Genomic DNA, 13844 nt, shown 5'->3' on the forward strand with positions numbered 1-13844 from the left:
AGAAAGGAACTCAAACCTTCTTTGGGTTTAGCCTGCTGATTTGGTGTTTTTCATGAACACTAATGTCACTTTAATGTTGCCGCTTCCTTACAAATAAGACCAATTTATAAAGTGTCAGATAAACTTGAATCATTTCCCCACTTCAAGTAGGTTTTCAAGTTGCCAACCTTGGAGCCTTGAACAGAAATTATCTTTCAGGTGCTGGGTTAAAAACAATTACAATACATCATCAAAACATACAAGCAGACATAAAAGCTCAAAGCCAGACACAGATTCGGCACTGGTCCATGCTGAGACATGCAGGCTGGGGTACATGACTTTCCTCTCTCTCTCAGAAGTTATCTTTGTTTCTCACTTTGGAAGAGCTGAGAAGATGGAGGAGTGGGGGCTGGAGGGAAGAGCCTTTTGTGGTGGATCAGGAAAACAAAGTCATGCTTGTACTTTTTCAAAGCCAATCCTACGTGTCTTATCATGAGAAATGTTTTATTATGCGAATTCCAACGTGCGAAAACCGTCAAAGAAGATAATCAAGACACTCCTGCATTCAGACTTTGTGTTAACTTGCTGCAAAAATATGGGAGGATGCCACCAGGTAAACAAAAATTGCTCAAAAGTGATGCGTCACCATTAGAACTGGTTCATGAATCTTCACTTGCTTTTTCTTTTGTTTGCTTTGTTGTTGTTGTTGTTATGGAGAGAGAATTTTGGCAAAAGAGTTGTCTAAGTATGTGTTTTTTATGAAAATCCAAAGAAATTTTCGATTTCCTGTAATGGAATTTTCTTTTTTGGGGGTGGGGGTGGGGATTTTTTCCCCCTCAAAAAAATACTTTAACCATGAGAATAAAAAAAAAAAGAGGAAAAAAAGCAAAACAAACAGAAAGAACTTGATCAAGTCTTCATGCTCTAACAAGAGCAGAAACTGTTAACAACTAACATGTCAGATAAACCATCTATGGTGCCTGGCAGCTTTACCAGGGTGGGTAGCAGCTGAACAAGGATTATATTAAAGCCAGGTTGGAGGAAGAGCACTGAAACTATTTACACCAAAATTAGACTCTAATTCTGTATCAGTAATAATTAACCTATGGACTTTTCAGCAGGTTTATGAGTAAAAGATATAAAGAAAATAAATTGTGGATATTACAAGTGGAACAGAAACTCTGCTTCCAAACAGAGATGTTCGTGCAGGTTCCGAAGAGCGGGCAAAGGTGGATGCAGGAGGTTTGGCCAAAAGAAAAGGAGCTGCCTTGAAATCAGAGAGACTGGAAATAGTTTTTGCAACGGTGGAAGTGAAATGTTTTGTTGGCTTGTGGGACTGAAGATCTTCTCAGGGATTCACTTCCGTGCTGCAGTAGTTTGGGCACTTTCAACTCTCATGAATGAAACCCTGAATACAAACCACATGCAGTGAAGCTTAATGGGTTTGCTTTATGTACGGGTGGGATGAGTAATATTGTCTTGTAGTAACTAGTCCATCTAGATGACATTGAACAGTCTCCAAAACTTGGATAAGAACAGCTTCATTTGGCTCAAGGAATGTAAAACCTCTATTTTGAGAAATGAAAGATAAAGGTTTGCATCCTTGCAAAAATCCCTATAGCAACTGGATTCTTTCAGAACATGTTTCATTACAAAATTTCAGTTTATTTTTAAACATTCCAGTTCACTTCACCAGCCTATTGAATCTTCCCTCCAGAGGCACACGTGTAAGTATGTAGAAGAGAGAAGCCTGGGAAGGAAACAAGGATGTAATTAAAAACAAAAAAGCAACACTTCAATTGGCTCATTTTCCTCTACCGAACACATACACCACACAAGCTGCTATTCCACGCTGGGTAGAAACACATATTGTCTTTATAAGACTACAGTTGCCAGCTGAAGGCAGGATGCAGACCACATAAAATGGTTGGCAGTTCATAAACCAGAGAATGGAGAAAACTCCTCCAGATGGGACTGGGATAAGAGTTTCTGACAGGATCATGGAGTATTTGGGGTTGGAAGGGACCTCTGGAGGTCATCCAGACTGGCCTCGCTCACAAGTAACTGGGAGTCAATTGCGGGCATTTACAAACCCCCAAACTGTTGAAATACTGACAATCAGTCTAGTAGGAGAGAACAGACCTATAAGGGACATACCCGTGAACTGCAACACAGCCTAGTCTGCAAGCAGACCAAGCGTATTGGTGAAGAAAGATCTTAAAACCACCGAGAGTCCTTGCAAGGAATTTCATACAAGGGAAAACAAAATGAATACGCTGAATGGAACAGCGCTTATTTCTACGAGCTGCGACACAAGTTATAGTGCCATATGTGATTCCAGAAATTATCATTTAAGTACAAGAGGCAGTGTCTCAATTTTCAGCAGAGCAGGTCCGTCTTCTACACAGAAAAGTGAGCGTACAACGTGGTTGGCTGTTATTTCAGTGGAAGGGAATAAGTCTTTCAGGAGACAGGCTAAAGTATTCAGGAGGGTATTAAGCTAATGACAAAAGACAAGGGTGAAAATGAGCACTCATTTAGCCAGAAATCAAGATGTCAAGATTAAAATTAATCAAGGTACCAAGGGACTCAAAGAGAAGAGATTCTTTAATTGTGCAGACTCTAATGTTGTGAATCCAAGTAATAAACAAGAAGTGGAATAGCTCGTTTAATACAACAATTAGTCCTGACCAGTATTACTGAATCTGGTGGAAAAATTCATGTGAATGGAGAGGTAGAATCATTTTGTCTATCAATGCCTGGAAACAAATACAGAGTGATGAAGTTTGTCAATGACAAATGACTACAGACACAGTAAATAAAGATGATTGCTCTGTACCACTGACCTGCTTCTCTATCACCAGATGGCCTAGATACAAAGATCATCTATTTTAAAGCAACCACATACAAGGCCACACATGTGGAAAGTGATTAAAATGAAGACTGTGCTTTGAGAAACACTGACTGAAGATAGTTTGAAGTTTATGGTGGACAAACACTGGCTGACAAGTTCCACAGCAGTTGTTGGTATCAAAGCAGCTAAAGCAATATGTATTTGTCCAAGCAAAATTTGTGAGGTTATAATGTCTCTCTGTCTAACCCTGAATCAACTGTTAATGGAACACGACCCGCAGCTCTGGGATCCATACTTCAAGCAGAAAGAGGAAAATCACAAAGGCTTCAGTGCTATCCATGCACAACAACAAAAGTGAGCTTAAAAGACCGGTGCTTGCAGGATGACTTGATCAGTGATATTAACATATATGTTTAGTCAACATAAATTGATAATAGATGCTCTTTGATACAGAGATAGGGGACATTACAAGAACCTACTGCTAAACCAATTACAGCCACCTAATACCAATTACATGGACTAAAGCTAGAGGTAAAGCTAGAGAAATTCAGATAGAAACAAGGCTCCTGGCTTCAACAGAGAAGAGCATTGCATTCAGGTTGGTGATGGACTCTAGCACTGCTGAGCTGAAGCTTTGTTCATATAGTTTTCCCAGAAGACCTGCTGTAGTCTAAGACCCATCACTGGACGCGCATGGGCTTAAGTACAGGAAAGTCTTCTGATGGTATTATAGAAAAAGTCAGACTAAATGAGCACCCTGATCCTCTTTGATCTTACGCACCTATGAATCTCTGTTATAAATGGTTGATTTGTCATACCTTCACAGATCAAAACATCTGCATTTATAATGATTGAATCTTACCATGCCTGTCTCTGCTGATAAGCAAAATACCTACCTTCCAATTTCTGTATTTTTTTCTTCTGCGATAAGGACTTAGTAAGACTCAAGTAATAAACATCTCCCAGAATGCTGATAAAGTCTAAGGTGTTTATGTCCTGCCAATGGCAATGTTGCCGAGCACACATTCCTTTACTATGCAGTTATGTCTACTGCACTACAAGTATTTTGATGACTGAGACAGATATAAAACTGTTCACCAACAGAATATCCTGCAATTTTTGCTTGGTGGCCTACAACAACTGACTTCGTTTCTTGGTCTGGTGTGTAACTGCTAGCATCAAAAAAAAAAAGAAAGAAATAACATTATAATTGATTTAATTCTCTTGTTATAAGAGGTAAGGGAGAAGTCTACCTCCTCACCCCCAGCAGTGGTGTCTCCACAGCCTACAGAAGAACAGAAGTGTGGGGAAGCCTCATCCTCCGCTGCTCTGTAGTATCACATACAAAACAAGCAGGGCTAACATGCCAGCACATCTCATGTCTGCAAAAGTCACCAGAACAAATCCCAGGCTAGCAGTAAACTTTTAGCAAATGCTGGCAGGTTGCTATAGCTCAGAGGAATGGTTAAGGAACCACGTTGTGTGCATGCAACTGGGCAGGTAAAGCAAGTCAAGCAAAATAAGTGTGTTTTGTGGTAATCACGCTAGAGGCTGAGCAGTGGAGACTGCATTCACTCTTGTTGGATGACCCCATAGCTATTCAATGCTATGCCAGACTCTGAGGCACAATGACTGCTGTGGCCACTAGGCAACACAAAAAAGATGCCTTTTGCTGTTTCCTTAAATAAAAGACTGAAATCATTAAGGCTAGCCTGAGAAGACCCTATAGGTACTTCCTCCTCCTTTGCTCTTGTTGCCTGATACTATCTAATTTAAGACAAAATGTAAAGGATTAATACAAATTTTTCAGGACAGAGCCCTTTTACATATATAATAACAGAAAGAAATATAGTATGAAACAAACCTTAACCAAAGTTTGATATCTAGGCTGTTTAGTACTACTAGTAATAGTTATTACTTATTTCCCTTGTAGTTATTGTACATTATTTCTGTTGTATATTAACGCATATGATAATTATCTTCCATCTCTGAATCTTTTTTTCTGCATACAACCTTGTTGAATTTTTCCTAGAGAAAATAGCCAAAACAAGATAAGTCTTTAACCTCCCATCTACAAAACCCTCCCTGCTCCTAATGTTTCATATGCTCTTCCACTCTAAATACCTCACTCCCCCACAACCATCTTCTCAACCGTCATAGCCACTATCCTTGCCCTGTCTCTCTTCCTCCCGCTCTTTTTCCTCAGAAACCCAGTCTGCCTCTCTTAAAATGAAATCCCACTTGTGCCTGTAACTCTCATTCCATCTTCCTCTTCCCTCCACAGCTAAGCTGTATGCAATCTTCTGTACCCAGTCACCTCTGGGATTTCTCTCCGCTAGATCTTTCCCACATTTCACTCACAGACCGACCTAGTTCAGACCTGATTCCCTCCACCCACATGGAAACGTCAGCCTGCCTCTCTGATAGCTTCTCACAGAAACCTGGCCACGGACAGAAGGTGGCAAAGGGTGCCAAATTCTACAGAAGTGGAGAGCGTCTTGTTGGTTACTCAAGTCTGCAACCCGAGACAGTCCTCAGTTTCCTCCAACCTCACTGTAATTTTTTTGCCTCTAGGCCACCTCTGACTCCTGTTTCTTCCTCCTGCACAATGGCTCCAGGAGTTTGGCATTTCCTTGTGCTTCCTGCCACTCACCTACATGTCTGAACTCAAAACACCAGCCTCTAAGCCATTCATTTTCATTTACAGCAAGTTCCTTTACATTGGCTCTAATGAGTACAAAGCTGATTTCACAGCCATTCAGAATGTGGGAGCAAAGAGCATTTTTCTAGCTTGTCACTTTGTTCCTGTCATTTTGCTTTACATCCTTTGATGGCTTGCTCTTTTGTTTTGCTTCGACTATTGTCTCCTCTTTCAAAGCCCTTCAAAGCCTACCACACTACGCTTTCAATCTCATTGGCTTCCGGGAGACTTCAGCAAATGCATATGCACTTTCTTCAATCAGGGCCTAAATATGTGTCATTTGAGTCACTCTGCTCAGATGGACCAGAGATATCCGTCTGCTCCTAATCTCATTCATACTTGTTTTCACCAAAGAAACTATTGACTTTGACCATCTTCTGCTCTATGACAGGCGTCCAAGATGAGAATCCGATCCCCCCGGAAAATCATGAACCAGTGAGTGTACCTGTTAGGACACGTTGTTCTGATCTTAGGAGAAATACTAGAGTGCTTCAATTAACTCTCGTTGCACTGTATTTTTCTCCAAGTGAGGGAACAATTAATTTTCCTAACTAATTTCTCATAACTCAGTCCTTCCCTAAAAGGATATATATTTCTAATATCATCATGCTCTCTGCATTACACAGTGTCAGGGCACCTCAACATTCAAAACTAAACACTAAGAATACTGAAACAAGTGTTCATCCTATTTGCTCTCATAACCTAGCACTTGACTGAAAAGCAAGTTAGGTTTTTATCTACTGAAGAAATGAAACACAGGTAATCTCCTGTTTCTAGTCACTCATCTGAGCCAAATTTTTTTACAGAACAGGAGGGGGGAGATGTCACCAGCTATAGAGGCCCAAACGACTTCTTGTCTTTAAACCATGTCCACAGCTACCCAATGCTTGGTACCACTTTTTCCCCTTGGCCTTTTCCCAGCATTTCATGAGTTGAAGTGAGACAGCTCAACACACTTTCTATTTTGGAGCCAGTATTTCCACTGCAAACTCAGATTTATTACTAATTTATGAAATGTTCATTAGAGTAGCTGAGAAAATGTATCTTTTGAGAACAAATACAGTTGGCCATCCCCAAATCATTAGCAGCATACTGAGAAAAAGTTCGATACCTTCCTTTAGCACTCCTATAACTGAAGATCAGTCTTTGTGTGAATACGTCCAGACAAATGCCTTCAGAGAAAGGGACCTGCAGCATGCATAGGGTTGGCTTTTCATCACTGCATGCCACTGGAGTTTTTAAAGCAGAGAACTGGTAGCTGTGGACATCCATTAATGTTTAAGCCTTCCCTTTAGCACTGCTCAGTGCAGTGACACGAAACAGACCCAAAGCCATGTGGCCCCTGCCCTGTCTTTTGGCTGGGACCTGGGCAGGACCACTCATACCGTGTGTCTCGGAGAAAACACTACCAGCTTCTGCCAGACCTGTGGCCTTCCTGGTTGCAGCCCCTACAGCTACAAAACTGCCTCGACAGCTAAAGGCGTATTTCAGGACCGTGAGAATCAGCAATCAAAGGAACGAACCGTCGGTAACTCCAGCACCATATGCAAATTGCAGCTTGTACGAGACCTCAAAGCAAACAACATCATGTCTAAATAACTCCAGGGAAAACACACGGCGGAAGAGGTCTATTTCTTACAGAAGTAAATGATTCCTGTCTGGTCAGGTGCAATGTAGCAGCCCTTGGTTCCCAGGACATTGGAGATGGGGGACTGCACACACCAGTGTCCCACCCCTCCGTGCCCCTGACACTCTGCATCTTTGCCAAGAATCGTGACTGTATTACTGATAAGCACAACCATCCATATATAATTAACTGTGCTACCTGCACAGCTAAGGAATAGAATAAGCTACAACCCACTGAGACAAGCAATAAAAGAAAGGCCCTGAAAACTTTCCATTACTTAAGAACCTGCATCTTTGTGAGTTCTGTTTTTTATTTTGAAGTCCCTAACCCTGGCACCCCACAACGGTGCACAAGAAACAACTAGATGCTAAAACAGAACCAATATTGATGGGTCTGTTTTGCTAGCAGCAAAGTTGAGGGAAAAATAAAGTGAAGTAACAAGGAGGTTTTTTTTATTCAATTTCACTTTCATGATAGGACACGAGGAAGGACATACAGATAACCAGTCAGCCTTTCATTCACATCCATCTTAACATTGAGTAAAATGGATCTGGAGGTACTTTTTTTCTATATATTCACTATACAATGAACTAAAATGACTAGCTTCAAGAAGACACCTAGATTTACGTGACATGAATAGCATTATGATAATCCCATATATCCAATAAGGGAGTTGCACTATACACCCATTTAACATATTTGGTCAAATTTCCTTTGTCCAAGACACTCCCATTGCTCGGCAGTGCAGCCCACAACACCCCCACCTCCCCTGCCCATCGCAGCACACCAGGTACTTTTCTTGCCATCCTTGCAACACTTCTCAGCACGATCTGAGATCTGGGTCTCCATCCCATACAGCTCTGCTGTATCGATACTAATCCCCAGCATCCTTAATAAATGCAAACACACACTGTTCCAGATCTCTGTTCCCACAGCAGCTTAACTTTGCAGTGGTACGTGGTAACAACAATCAGAAAGGCGCAGAGCTTTTAAAATAGCTACCCTATGCTAGCAGAGGAAATACACACAGCCAGGTAACTTGCAGTCACTTTTCTCATCTAGTTTTGACTTTTATTGGTCTTTGGTCCTCAGAGGGATCACAGTTTTAACCTGTTCCTCCCTCCCACATTTATTTCTCTGACCCATAAAATCCCTCCACCGTAGCTTCCAGCTTTAAGTTTCACCTTAAAAAGGACCCTCGCCGTGGAGAAAAAAAAAAGCTTTTTGATTCTCCAAACCTTCCCGAAGCTCCCTGATCTGCCAGTAAACCCCCGAGGCTGACACATCTCACCTTCGATATCCAGCTCCTTTGTTCTGCAGAGGGAGCTTCTCCGCTACGTACCCCTGTGGGAGAGGTTGGAAGAATTTGCCTTGCAGCTGTCCCAAGAAGCTTCTACCTGCCTGGTGAACATTTGAAGCTCAGAGGTTGACAATTCTGCTGCCCCACCAACACCAAGTCATGCCATGATGTGACAGTTACATGTTCTCTCATACAGGCAGACTCCCCAATTGTCACAGCGCTGCCTAAGGACTGTCACGCGGCAACAGACAAATGGTCCCACTCATCCAACACCCTGTCTGACAGCAACCAGTGATGGATTCTTCATACTAAAATACAAAAAGGTCATTTTCATTGCCTGCTATTAAAGCAAGGGAGCAGAGGGCAAGGAATTTTCCATGCTGGGGCAGCGGATGATCTCTTTGTGCTATGCAAGGTGAAGTGAGAAACTGTGGGGAAATCTCTGTCACAAAGCACGAGCTCGTTCGTTCGTCGGCTGGAAGTATTTTGAGATCCTCAGATGAAAGATGACACTAGAGCACAAATTATTATCATTAGGGCTTCTCTGGATTCAAATGCTGTAACCAGAAATACTACTACGCATTCATACGAATGTTTCAGTGTTTCAATCTCTCTTGAAACTTGCAGAGCTACATGCTAATTTACTAAATGCACCATAAACATCCTTTCACTTTTCAAGTTAATCACAATTGCCTTACAGGAGATTAACACCATAAAGCACTTTCACAGCTGACATGCCTTTAAAAAAATTCCCAGAGTTAAACTTGTATAAATAATGTAAGTGACATGGAATATAATTATTAAATGTTGTCATTTTGGAAGAAAATTAATTAGCAATAGCTGTAGCTGTCTTGTGTCTATTTAAGCAGTGTGCATCTCAATTAAAATTTAATTGCAACAGATTCACTCACAGCAGGGAAAAGTGATGGAAATGAGAAGCAGCCTGGTCCTATATTGCCGTCTACAAGGGAAAGTGTAGTAGAAACCGGGGGGAAGGGGAGGAGAGAGGCAGGAAGGTAAGAAAGCAAATCCAAAGAAGCACGCTGCTAGGCAGCCAGGGCGCTCAGATGCCGTGGGTGCTGCTTATTCACAAAGCAGCTGACTGGTACCAGGCACGAGTACAAACAGAAATAAAACCAGCTGCTGTTGGAAGAGGTATTGCTTCATACAACCGTAGATGTGCTCATGTACCCACTGTGGTATGAGGGACAGCACGGCTCTCCACATTACTGTGCCCTTCGGTTTCAGTGCCTCCTTGAAGTCAGCCTGGAGAAACCCTAAAGGCCTGGGCAGGACTGAGAGGGGCTTTCCTTAAAGAGGAGCCAGGAGGACCTTGAAGACAAAGTCCTGAAGCTGCAAGTAACTAGAGGTACAAAAGTGTGTTTTGAAGAGGAATAACTCCCTCCAATTGGCATTGAGAAGCAGATGTTCTACATCACTTTGGAAGTCTTTCCCAAAAGAGACAAAATATGACTTCACCGTCATTCAAACATAGAGGATTTTGGATGTCACTGTGAGATGCCTTAAAGAAATTACATAGCCAGAAGGAGTTGGGTACCCAAACCCATCTCTCATGCCCACAGTACACAGTTCTCCAGAGTGTCTCTCAAGTCCAACAGCCAATTCACTACACTTTCGAACAGAAAGGTTTTCCTCCATCATGCATTTCTCAAGACTCAAGTTATCTATAATTTGCTTACTTGAATGAATAATTCACATCTCAGACAAAAACAAAGAAAATCAAGTATTGCTTGTAGGTGTGTAGGATGCAGACTATATTGGCAAAAGATGGTGCAGAATCCTGAGTTCATTTATGGTAACTAAACAAAACAGAAGCAAAAAATGTTCTGGCCTTAAAACTTTTGCTAATTGGAAAATACATGCTTGAACTACATATATATTCTTGAAATATTTATTTTAGGATTTATTCAGTTTCCAAATGAGGCAAATATATTCCCTACAAATTCCCAGGGCACATTCTCTGTCAACCTGAAAATCAAGTTATATTGTTCCTGACTGACATCGTAATTATAATGTGAATTTACAGTACTTGATCATTTTGTTGATGATGCTAAAGTCATAACAGACTCCAACTCACTCTTCTACCAGTACGTGACTCTGCCCACTCAGAAAATGTAGCTTTCTGCTGACAAGAATAGGGATAGCAAGCTGAAATGATATATTCACATTAAGGATAAAGATACTGATGATGATGATAATTGTAGTAACAATAACAGTACTGTCACAGTCCTGTAACAATACTAAGTTATAGGTATGATATAGCCATAATGAAATTAAGAGATTAAACATTTTTTTTAAAAAGGTCTGGTTTTCGCACAAACACAGGCAAATCTAGCTGCTGCTTGGATATCAAAGGCTTAGATTAAAAGTGAAAATAAGCATGCACACATGATTTAATGTGAGAGCATAAGGAGACACGTGCTCAGATGTAAATGTGTTATACTTCTCTAGAGTTAATGAACTGGTGACGGTGTGGCTAATGTGATCTAGTACCAGCCCATCGCTGCCTGAAGGCAGTCGTATCTCAGATGGAGCCAAACTGTTCCTGGTAGTGGCAGATGGTAAGACACAGGGCACAAGCTTCAGATAACAGCTTGAGAAGTTCAGGCTGGACTTCCCAAAGCTTTTCCTCTAGGGGTGTCATGCAGTGCTGGAACAGGACACCCCAAGAGACTGTGGCACCTTTATCCTCGGGGCTTTTCAAGACTCTACTAGACAAGCCATGGCCAACTCAACGTGGTGTTGATGACAAGCCCCTCTGGGGACGGAGGCTGGACTGAAGCCCCCTGCAGGTCTCTTCCCCCCACAATTTCTAGGGTTCTGGGATTCTACACAAGTGGAATTCAGAAGTCTCGGCATTCTGGAAGATCATTCCATTAGCTAAGGACCCCGTGTCACTGCTTGAAACTTTCAGCATCGACCAATTTTAGAGTGGCTGTTCCAAAGGCCTCCTGAACCAAAGTACATGGCAGCTGCCAGGCTTACCACTGTGTCCTTTTGCTAGAATAGTCTCAGCTTCACATGAACTAATGTGAGAGAACTTGCATCAAAATGTGCAACTGATGATGAACAAGCTGAAACATGAACTTGAAGTATTACTTCCTTCATTATACAAAACAAAACCAAAAAACTCGCAGGGGAGAAATGGTTAAGTTTCAAACAAGATGATCAGCAACTTCTTTCCTTATGCAAAACAATCTAAATCTGAAAAAAAAAAAACCTAATTTACAAAAGTCTGCAATTTTTTTTTTTAAAGGTTATCAGATGTTTTCTATCTCAACATAACTAAAACCAAAAGAGACAGCCTCCTTCTCTGGAATGTACTCTGATCGGATAGATCTAATGCAGAAAGCACGTGCCTCTCTGTGTACAGCACTCATATACAATTTATATATAAGCTTCCTGAATGTTTTCAAATGCACTGAATAACAGGGTGTCATTTTTAAAAATCTCTGTTCAGTTTTCTACTTATTAATGTATAATTATGTGCAGGTTTTCCTCTGTATACTTATGTCTGCGACTAACTGGGACTTGAGGCAATTCTTGTTTCAGAAGTTTTCCAGCTCACCATAAAGCTAAATGCATATAAACTTCAGATCCTGAATCAGACCGCTGAGCATACCTTTCATCACGTCGCATTATTTGGTCTTCATTTAGCTGTCACAAAAACATTTCCTTTCGTCTACAGATTAATTACAGCCTCGTGAGGTTTCAGCACAAATACCTTTGCACATTGGAGCCTCTGCAAAGACACAGTGATTCATGCAGTATCTATGCCTCTGGAAGGGAAAATAAAGCTGAGGCAGGACATGCAAGCTGTGAGTGGATCCGATATCAAAAGAGCCGGAGCCTCCCGTGAGCACCCAGCCATACCAACACAAATAAGTTTCTGCACGACTCGTGCAGGATCCACAGCTGAACGCAAACTGCCTCTTCAGTTCAGCGCTAAGCTGATTTGGCTACACAGTTCATTCATCGAGGACCAAAGATGACAAGGCAGGAAGCGTCACTCAGTAATGAATTATACACGACACAAAAAAGCCACAGGTGTGGGTTTAGAGGCTGTGCACGCAGCCGCTGCAGCCCTGGATTCCACGTAATCGCTGTAAGTAACTATGGAAAATGGACAGTGGGAAACTCTGTAGAAATGCAGAGCGCGAACCAGTCCAAGAACACATTCCCACTTGTTCAAAGCAGGCAGCCACACCACTTAAACATGTGTCGACTGTATCTGATGCCGACCATGTCAGTATGTTAGGTCTGGACGGCGAAATACAAAGGGGGCGATTCTTCGCGGTGCCGGCGCCGCGCTGCCAGCGAGCTGGCCGGGGCTGCTGCCCAGCTGCCTGCCCAGCGCCGGCAGAGCTGCAGCAGCTCATGCACCACCACGGCCGGGGGCTGCCTCTGCCTGCTGTGGTTCAGGGTGCCCTGAAGCATGGCCAGGTCTCTGCTTTCCGCTGCCTTCTCCTCTGGGGCAAGCTGGGAGGCTTCACCCGCCTCTCAGAGCGATGGGGATTGGAGGGAGAGGGGAAGAAGCAGGAGGATTTTTACAGATTAAAAACCCAAGCAACCCAAAAACCTACACAAGCCAGAGCTTCCAGTACCTGGAGATGCTGCAGAGCAGGTCCCAACTTCTCACCAGGCCTAGACACAAGCTTCCAAAAAGTCACTTCTCCCTGCCAGGAGCTCCCATAAAACCCTTCCAACCATCCTCTCCCGACAATTTCTTCCCATGGTGCAAGCTGAGCTGTTTCACCAGCTGCTATGGGTGTGCACGAGGCCACCTGTGTGGCCCATTAGGGCAACGAGGGCTAAGCGAGATCCAGGTGAACTCATCGCTACTATCACTGAGAGCTAAACATATCAGTAGGCTGATGTTCACTCATTTTTTCTCCTCGAGAGCAAAACATCCTTACCCTGGTAGCAAGTCTGCTCATTCCCCATTCCTGCCACGTGAGAAATCTCTCCAAGTGGTGACTTCAGGACACAAAGTCCTCCACAAGAGCCCTCAAAATAAATGCATCCTTGCCCCACACTGTGACCTGCCTAGCTGTTCTCCGAGGCAGTACATTAGGTCCCTGAAAAACTACGTACGCAGCTGGTCAGACACACAGAGATCTCAAGACCAGCATTTGCTGCTTCCTCGGTGACATTCAGTGTGGGTTTTTTCACCCCGTGGTGGAGAGGAGCTTTGTTCTTCGGTGTCAACCCATTTCCCCTCCTCAGGAGAGGTCCATCTGCTGCGTGGGGACCCCGTGGCTCCTGGGCAGGTACCCAGCCAGCTCCACCCGGCCACCAGGGATGATCCCAGCAGTATTCTGGCCTCAAAACCACGCAGAACAGCTAGTCCTTTCCAGTGTGA

Source organism: Cygnus atratus, chromosome 6 (genome assembly GCF_013377495.2).
Source record: "Cygnus atratus isolate AKBS03 ecotype Queensland, Australia chromosome 6, CAtr_DNAZoo_HiC_assembly, whole genome shotgun sequence".
Classification (NCBI taxonomy): Eukaryota; Metazoa; Chordata; class Aves; order Anseriformes; family Anatidae; genus Cygnus; species Cygnus atratus.